The sequence below is a fragment of the Babylonia areolata genome, chromosome 1 (genome assembly GCF_041734735.1).
Source record: "Babylonia areolata isolate BAREFJ2019XMU chromosome 1, ASM4173473v1, whole genome shotgun sequence".
In the NCBI taxonomy this organism is placed as follows: domain Eukaryota; kingdom Metazoa; phylum Mollusca; class Gastropoda; order Neogastropoda; family Buccinidae; genus Babylonia; species Babylonia areolata.
This window is the reverse complement of record NC_134876.1, coordinates 78976174-78986173: the sequence shown is the minus strand read 5'-3', so window position 1 is coordinate 78986173 and position 10000 is coordinate 78976174. Positions and strand designations below refer to the sequence as shown.

Below are 10000 nucleotides of genomic sequence, written 5' to 3'. Positions count from 1 at the left end.
CCACCCTTTACACACCAGGCACCGTCACCGTGATTCGAACCCGGGACCCTCAGATTGACAGTCCAATGCTTTAACCACTTGGATATTGCGCCCGTCGACTCCGGTTCAAAAGGGCGTCTTTTCCCTGAAATGGCCGAAGCTGCGCGTGCGTGCCCGAAGTATCGTTGACGTGGTCGGCCCGAGATAAGCTGAAGCGGGCTTCCAAAAATCACCGGTCGTATGAAGTACGCAGTTACCTGTGTGCCAACTGTCATTCGTGTGTGTGTGTGTGTGTGTGTGCGAGCGCATGTGCCTTGTCATCTTGACTGTTGTCAGTCGCTGCCTTGGACTTAAGGAGTTCAGCTGCAGAAAAAAAGAGAAGGAACAACATCTTATTAATAGGTAACAGTATTTAGGACTCAATTTTTGGCCATTCAATAATTGTGTGTTGTTGCAATAAACCCGTTTTAAAACCCGTTTTCGTCGACGAACAAGTATCTGAAAAGAAAAGTTCCATCTAGTTTTTTTTTCATTTTCGGTCGGAACGATTTCAACAGACTTCTTACCGATAAGGAGGCTCTGACTTTCACTGCCTTTGGTTCAGGTGAGTTGAGTACTTTTATCGTATATTTCTTGCTTGATTACTTAATTGATTTGTCTTCTTTTCTGTGTCTGTTGTATAAAAGAAAAAAAAGTACATACATATCGGATTGGTTTTTTTCTTTTTTCTTTTTCTACCTTGTTGCATTCCTTTTTACTGGATACCCGCATTAAAAAAAAAGCAAACAAACAAACAAAAAAACAAACAAAATACCCGATCGATGTGTCTTTGATTTTCAAGATGTCCATGTACACATGCGTTTGTGCACCCCTCCCCCTCCACACACACACACACACACACACACACACGATCTCCCCTCTGTGTGTGTGTGTGTGTGTGTGTGTGTGTGTGTGTGTGTGTGTGTGTGTGTGTGTTGTCTTTCCCTATCTCTTCTCTCTCTCTTACGTTCGTTTCTGGCCTCCCCCCCCCTTTTTTTTAAATTATTATTCTTTTTAATTGTGCTTGATTTTGTTCGGATTTTGCTTGTTTTTTGAAACTTATAAATGACTGAATGATAGAAAAAGTACACTTGTTTGCAATGAAACGATTTTTGAATGTGGACATCCGAACGCCAAATGATCTTGTGTATGGGGAGCTAGGGAGATATCCAATTTGTTTAAACTCGTACATTAAATGCATTAAGTATTGGTTGAAACTTACAAGAATGAACGAAAACAGGCTACCGTTCAAAGCTTATCGGATGTTGTATTCCTTGGATAATAATGGCAAAAAACATGGGCAACGTGTGTTCGTCAGTGCTTAAATTCTTATGGTTATTCTTTTGTGTGGGATAATCAGGGTGTTGAAGATATTGCAGGTTTTATAAAGTGTTTTAGACAGCGAATAGTTGATTGTAGGTGGCAAGATTGGCATGACCATATGGAAACTAGCGATAGATTTGCACAGTTTAGAATCTTTAAAACATCGCAGGGGCCTGAACCATATACTGCGATGGAAATAAACAGATATGTAAAAAGTGCACTGATAAAATTTAGATTTGGTGTCTCAAATATTGCTGTTCACAGTTTCAGATACTGTAGTAGGAGTGAATATGTATATATGTGTCGATTGTGCAACCTGGGTAGGGAAGATGAATTGCATTTTTTGCTATGTTGCCCTGCTTTGAGTGACCTCAGACAAAGATTAATTCAACCTAAATATTAGAAAGATCCCTGTGCTTTTAGATTTAATCTGCTCATGTCGTCAAAACATGAGCTTACCCAACAAAACCTGGCCATATACTTATATGAGGCATTGAAGAGACTTCGAATTGTTATTTTGTGAATGTTGTTGAGTATTGTATTAGCTACTTTTGGTTGATTTGTGATGTTGGTTTATCGTGTCAAGTCATTTTCCTTATTTATTTTCTTGTATGACCCCCTTCAGTAAGGGGCTTTGGCCTTAATCTGAATAAAACATCGTTATCGTTATCTCTCTCATGTCTCTCCCTATCTCTTCTCTCTCTTTCTCTGTGTCTCTCTCTCGTCTCTCCCTATCTCTTCTCTTTCCCTCTCTGTCTCTGTCTCTCTTGTCTCTCCCTATCACTTCTCTCTCTCTGTGTCTCTCTCTTGTCTCTCCCTCTCTCTGTCTCTCTCTCCTGTCTCTCCGTATCTCTTCTCTCTCTCTCTGGTTTCTCTTCTCTCTCTGAGTCTCTCTCTGTGTCTCTCTCTATCTTTTCTTTCTCCGTGTCTCTCTCTTGTCTTTCCCTATCTCTTCTCTCTCTCTCTCTCTCTCTCTGTGTGTGTGTGTGTTGTCTTTCCCTATCTCTTATCTCTCTCCTACGTTCGTTTCTGGCCTCCCGCCCTTCCCCCCCTTTTTTTAAATTATTATTCTTTTTAATTGTGCGTGATTTTGTTCGGATTTTGCTTGTTTTCTTTTGAAACTTATAAATGACTGAATGATTTTAAAACCTCAACCTTGTGCCTCACAGTGGACTAACACAGACTTGCGGGTAAGGTCAGCAAACTAAAAAAATTGCTATCATTCCCCCCCCCCCCCCCCCCCCTGTTTATTTGTTTGATTTTGCTCTTGGGTCTTTGTATCCTCCTTTATCTCTTTGTCAGTCTGTGTGATTTCCACTGTCTGTTTATCGTACAATCGAAAAGAACTTGGAGTTAGATACTGATAAACGGAAACCGTGCTCTATCATTAGAATCCTGGTTAACAAGGCGGTGAGATTAGATGATTGAATTGTGTAATTTTCAGGAATGCTCTACAACAACCCATGCAGTCGTCCGAACGTTCGACTCTAAGCATAGCTATTGCTTTCAGTGTACTGTTGAGCATTAGTTGCCAATTCGTTTCTTCTGTGATTAGTCTCTTTGCTCAGTATGTCTCGGCTTTTTGTCTGTTTCTCTGCATGTCTGTCTGTCTGTCTTTCTCTGAAAACTGAAATTCCTCTCTCTGTCTCTGTCTCTCTCTTTCTCCCTCTCTCTCATTCTCTGTGGGTTTTTTTTTCTCTCTCTCTACCTGTTTCTCTGTATGTCTCGTAGTCTCTGACCTCTGTCTGTCTGTCTGTCTGTCTGTCTGTCTGTCTGTCTCTCTCTCTCTCTCTTTCTCTCTCTGTGAGACCTATTTTAAATGCAGTTGTGTAAAGAAGAGTACAATTATGAAATCAATAAAGAAGAAACGTATGCTAAAAGATGAGGAATAGACTTACCGTCAGTTCAATTTATATGCTAACTCGCAAAATGTGCTATGTTATGAAGGTATTCTTTATTCACTTATTTATTCATTTATCTATTTATTTAATTATTTATTTTATTTGTTTATTTAGTGGTGTGTGTGTGTGTGTGTGTGTGTGTGTGTGTGTGTGTGTGTGTGTGTGCGCGCGCTCATGAGTGAGATTTTCCCCTTCATGTTTATGTGCCCATGGCCAATGAACATTAAAATATTTCATTTCATATCTCTCTCTCTCTCTCTGTCTCTCTCTCTCTCTCTCTCTCTCTCTCTCTCGCTGTCTCTGTCCATCTCGCTGTATCTCTCTCTCTCTCTCTGTATGTCTCTCTGTTTCTCCCTGTCTCCCATCTCTCTGTCTCTGACCCTCTGTCTCTCTCTGTCTGTCTGTCTGTTTGTCTGATCTGATCACCAGTAAACACTGCATTCAACACCCAACCGTTTCTTCCACAGAGTCTCTTTAGAAAAAAAAACTCAATTCATTTCATCTCTCTCTCTCTGTCTCTGTCTCTCTCTCTCTCTCTGTGGATCTCGCTATCTACCCATCTATGTTTCCTTTCTTTTCTTATTGACCAGTCATCAAATCAAGTGTTTAGCCAGTTCCTGCCAAAAGAGTTGTTAAACAAATACATAAATAAATAAATAAATAATATAATTTCGAATTAATCATTGAACTAATTAATTAACAAAACGAGTAAATGCACAAACAAATCAGCCATTCGACATGTCAGAAAGTTTCTTAAAACCTGTCTGTTGAAGGAACCTGCTGACATGTATCGTTGTTATTAGTCAACAGTCCAGTGCCCTATTTCCATCGTCAGCAAGTCCAGTCGTATGGCTGCAGATATGAATATTTCGTGTAATACAGTTACATGTGACTTAATCCATCCCTGTTCCCTTTCCACTCTCAAGCGTATCTCTCGGCCCGTGTCATAATCATTTCGTTCAACACTGGTTTCAAACTAGGATTGGTGAGTCCAACACTTTGCCTCGAGTGCTAAGATCGATAAAGGTTTAATTCCCACCCCCCCCCCCCTCTCTCTCTCTTTGTTTTTGTTCGAAGGGAGTTCAGCGGTTTCCACAGAGATGTTATGCTGATAAAGGGTGAAAGGCACACAGAGTGCTTTCCCTTTGTGTACTCTGTGCGCTGTGTTATCGGCGATCCAAAAATGAAAGACGTATCACCAATAGAATTTCCGGAGCCTTGCGAAATCGATTGGGGTGAAAGTCGTGACGATGATACGTGACAAGTTTAAAGCCAAGACTGATGACGATGGCTGAATCATAGCACATGTTTCTTGACTTGACAAAGCTGCTTTTTTTGCGAAATATTAACTAACTGATCGACTGATTATTAACCGGTTAGTTGCTTGGACGAAAGGCCAATCACAGTCAATTCCGAAAAATAACTTGACTAATGATTTTGTTCTAGTATCTATAAAACAAATGTGAAATGACGAAATCACACACACACACACACACACACACACACACACACACACACACACACACACACACACACACACACGCACAGGGATAATCAGACAGTCGAACAGACACGTAAACAAGAAAACATAAGCAAAACAGATAGACAGAAAGACAGATGAATTGATAGTATCATATATGACGTTTTAATATATTTAAGTCTACAATGAGCAAGCTGTATGAACAAACTAATGATCTGACAACAAAGACAGACAGGCAATGAGATAAATATATGATTTAAACAAACAGACAGATAGAAATAATAAATAAACAGGCAAATCAAATAGACAGACACAAAATGGGCAGATTCATAGACGGATAGGCAAAGAGACAGATGGATAGATGGACAGAGGGACGGATGACTAGATAAACAGACAGAGAGATAGAGAGACTGACTGACAGACAGACAGACAGACAAACAGAAAGACAGTCAGATAATTTGTCTTTTTTTGTGTGGGCCTTTTGTAATTGTTTACTTTTTCACATCACTCTTTTTTTTTTAATGGTGTGTGTTACAAATATTGATGTATTGATGTATGTTTCTATGGCCCTAAGGGACACATGAAATACGCTTCTTCCATTGCCTTCCCTTGCCTCGTTTGCAGAAAAGACCAGGGTTACACTCTCTTTAGTTGTGCGTAGAAATAAAGGTACCATTCCCGACCGTTCCCCCACCCCCACCCCCAATACCCCACACCGTCCCCCGTTCCTCCAGGCTCCCCGATAAGGCAGAAAGGGGTCACGTGGCTTCGGAAGCTATGGATAAACCTGTTTCAAAGACCGCAAGTCAAGATATGACGAAAGACTTCCGCCATCTTCCACGGCAACCATTGATATGGCTGTTGCCAGAATTAGAGCGACGTGGTTTATATGAAACTCTGTCTGTCTGTCTGTCTCAGTCTGTCTGTTTGTCTGTCTCACTCGTTTTGTGTGTGTGTGTGTGTGTGTGTGTGTGTGTGTGTGTGTGTGTGTGTGTGTGTGTGTGGTTCTGTCCTCTGTCTACCTATCTGTCCATCAGTCGCTATCCACACGCACGCGCCTGTGTGTGTGTGTGTGTGTGTGTGTGTGTGTGTGTGTGTGTGTGTGTGTGTGTTCGTGTTTGTGTGTCTTTGTGTGTGTGTGTGCCTGTGTGTCCGTGTGTGTGTGTGTGTGTGTGTGTGTGTGTGTGTGTGTGTGTGGTTTGTTTTGTTTAGATTTTAAAGCATCTCCTGAAATCAGTTTCATTGTTTTTCTTTCTGTGGTCAAATTAAGTTAAATGTTACATGGTTAACTTATTGTGTGACTTCTGAACCTTCGACTTTTACCGTTTCTGTTTCTATTGTTTTCGATTCATAGTTTTCCCTGATAACCTTAACCTACGTATCAGTGGCAAAGATTCGTTACCCACGATAACACTGGATAACATGTGTAGTGATGGCCTAGAGGTAACGCGTCCGCATAGGAAGCGAGAGAATCTGAGCGCGCTGGTTCGAATCACGGCTGAGCCGCCGATATTTCATCCCCCTCCATTACACGTTGAGTGGTGGTCTGGATGCTAGTCATTCGGATGAGACGATAAACCGAGGTCCCGTGTGCAACATGCACTTAGCGCGCGTAAAAGAACCCATGGCAACAAAAGGTTTGTTCCTGGCAAAATTCTGTAGAAAACTCCACTTCAATAGGTAAAAACAAATAAAACTGCACGCAGGAAAAAATACAAAAAAGGGTGGCGCTGTTGTGTAGCAACGCGCTCTCCCTGGGGAGAGCAGCCCGAATTTCACACATAGTAAACTTTTGTGACAAAAAGAGAAATATAATACAATATAATACAATACAATACAACAAGGAACTGATAGGTGACTATCTACGGAATATGGAATGAGCGAAGGGACCGGGTATAGCAGGCTGGGTTTCTGAAGGATTGTCTATGTTTTTTTCTCCCTCCTGTCAGCCATTTTATTGTATCATTTTGGTCTTTCTTGATGATAATCACGATCACGCTGGATGCGATGATGATGATGATGATGATGATGATGGTAATGGTAATGGTAACAGTGCTGATGATGATGGTAATGTTGATGGTAATGGTAATGGTGATTGATGATGATGATGATGATGATGATGATGGTAATGATAATGGTAATAGTGATGATGATGATGGCAGTGGTAATGGTGATTGATGATGATGATGGTTATGGTGATGGTGATGGTGATGATGATGATGATGATGGGAATGGTGATGGTAATGGTTATGGTGATGATGATGATGATGGTTATGGTGATGATGCTGATGATGATGGTAATGGTAATAGTGATGATGATGATGGTAATAGTAATGGTGATGGTAATGGTTATGGTGATGATGGTTATGGTGATGGTGGTGATGATGATGATGATGATGATGGTAATGGTGATGGTAATGGTAATGGTAATGGTGATGATGATGATGATGGTTATGGTGATGATGGTGATGATGATGGTAATGGCGATGGTAATGGTAATGATGAGGATGAGGATGATGATGATGATGGCGACAACGGAAAACAAAAGCATAACAACATAAGTAGAAATAGAAGGGCTAAACACCCGCCCATCCATCCTGTTTACGGACACTTTCAATTTCAGTTTCAAGGAAATATTTGTCAAAGCGCACAAACTGTTCCATTTACGCTACAACATATCTTCTTTGAAGAAAAAGAAAAAAAAAAAAATGCTGGGAAATGAACCTCGAGTGACTGAAAATATTGTTCTTTCTTTACCAGTATTGGAATTCTCCTCATCATCTTTCCTTCGTCCAGTGTTCAGAGACTGTAGCATCATATACTTTGCGTGTTTTGTTTATAATGAAATGTAAAATTGCCATACGTGTTACTCGTTGTGTGGGTGGTGGGCAAAGATTCACAACACGAAGACATTTCCTTTGTCAGTCTATAGACTGACTTGCAAAGGATTTGAATCTGGATCTGAATGATTCTGGAGCATGTCCGCTTTGGGGTTCTACTACATGTGCACTTACAGGTGACAGAGACACAACCATTGACATAGACATAGACAAATAGAAAGACATACAGACAGACAGATACGCACACACACACACACACACACACACACACACACACACACACAGACAAAAAAAACCCACACAAGCACCACACACAAACATACACACACACACACACACACACACACACACACACGCACACACACACAGAGACACACACCACACACACACACACACACACACACCACACGCACACGCACACACCACACGCACACGCACACACACACACACACACACACACACACACATATATATATATATATATATATATATATATATATATATATATATATATATATACAGAAAGAGAGAGATAGACAGAGAGAGACAGAGAGAGTTATATACATACATACATACATACATACATAGAAACACACACACACACACACACACACACACACACACACACACACACACACAAAGCAGAGACTAACAATTTACAACTGTGGTAAGCCTACATATATCCCAACCCCCGTATCTCAACCCAAACCCCAAACTCACCCAATCTCCGTTTGTTTGTTTGTTGTTGTTTTTTTGTTCTGTTTTGTTTTTGTTTTCTTTTCTTTCTTGCTAATCACCAATTGTTATCTCCTCACGCAGATGATGCTGATGACTAAGACACACACGGACGTGTCAAACCGTCAGTCACCAAGGGCTGATAGTTGTCTGTTGACAATCAGTTTTACACGTCGACCCTCCCTCGGTGTGTGATAATGAATACCGGTAGACTGAGTGAGTGAGTGAGTGAGTGAGTGTACTTTGTCCCTACACCACGTGCACATTCCTGCATACGAAGCAGAGAGAGAGAAAGAGAGACAGAGACAGAGAGAGAGAGAGAGAGAGAACACTGAACACTGAACACTTTAATGTCAATAGCTTTACAGCCCTAATGACATGGGGGTTCATAATACAAATAACACCATGCATCAATAGTAATAATATTGATGAAAACCAAAGCCAAAACGAAATCAATCAATCTGTGCAACAAAGTGCAGTTCGACCATCCAGTCAAAGTAATGGCATGTAGTGAGAAATAAAAACAAAAACATATATAAATGTATCACATAAATATTTTCCATATGAGAATGACAACACAGATTTCAATTTTCACTATGAGCAACACCTGATACTATTTTATGATTGTTGTTTTTTTTCTCGCATGTTATTCGCTTCGGCAATATATTTTGCAAGTGACTTTAGTGAAGTTTCCTGATTTAGATTAAGCACTCCAAAAATATCTTCATTCTTTGCTAAATTTGTTTTAAATACAACACATTTTTCTCGAATATCGTCATAAGCTTTACAACTAAACAAAAAATGTAGAGAGAGAGAGAGAGAGAGAGGGCTATCTGTTGACCTCCTCTGGTAAAATTCGTTCTTGCCTGAGCTTTGCTTCACTTTTCTTCTCGGATTCCTTGGCTTTTTTTTTTCATTGGAGGAAAATAACCACACACGTGATTTTCTCACTGATTGATTGATTGATTTGGATACTTATATGGAGCCTATCCTCGGTCGGATACCAAGCTCCAAGCGCTTTTCAAACACGGGGTCATTTGCACAACAGGCTGCGTACCTGGGTAGAGCCGACTGACGGCTGCCACTGGACGCTCATCATTCGTTTCCTGTGTCATTCCATCAGATTTCAGGCACGCACACATACACACTCAGACAGACATGTAACAGTTTACGCATGTGGCCGTTGTTTGCTCAAAGAACTAAATGTAAAACTAGCTTACTTTAACTAACAAAAAAAAAAAGAAGTATATTCTCAACAAGTACTTTCCTAAATAGTTATTTGCCTAACTTCACTGACTGATTGGCTAATTCTACTTCACTGACTGATTGGCTAATTCTACTTCACTGACTGATTGGCTGATTCTTGGCATCTGTCTTTGAGAAGAAAAAAAACACAAACAAACAGAATCATCCTCTTTTTTCTAAAGAGACACCGTGGGTGAATCGGTTAGGTGTTGGACTTGTGATGCAGTGTTTACAGGTGATCAGATCAGAGTCCTCAGTTCCCTTTCCGCATGGTTTTGTGTTCTCGGTAAAGTCCTAAGTACGTTAAATCAGAACAGGCACCACTGAACACACACACCGAAGTGACTCAGCAGCAGCAGCAGGGTCTCCTCTGGTGTGTGGCCTCATGGTGACCTCAACTTCGATGGGTTCGCTGCGGACTGCCGACGATTGGTGTGTGACAGACGAACCCGGGTATG

The 10000-nt window shown here is 40.7% G+C and overlaps 1 protein-coding gene across 3 annotated transcripts in view; it reads left to right on the top strand.

Moving 5' to 3' along the window:
- Positions 1-177: 177 nt before the first annotated feature.
- Positions 178-10000, top strand: part of LOC143287797 (uncharacterized) — a 35023-nt gene continuing 25200 nt past the window's right edge. The window contains exon 1 of one of the 3 annotated variants that reach the window (XM_076596070.1): positions 178-381. The gene's annotated coding sequence lies outside the window, so the exon portion shown is untranslated. Of the gene's footprint in view, positions 584-10000 lie in introns of all 3 variants that reach the window. The other 2 variants (XM_076596069.1, XM_076596068.1) reach the window with 2 other exon arrangements.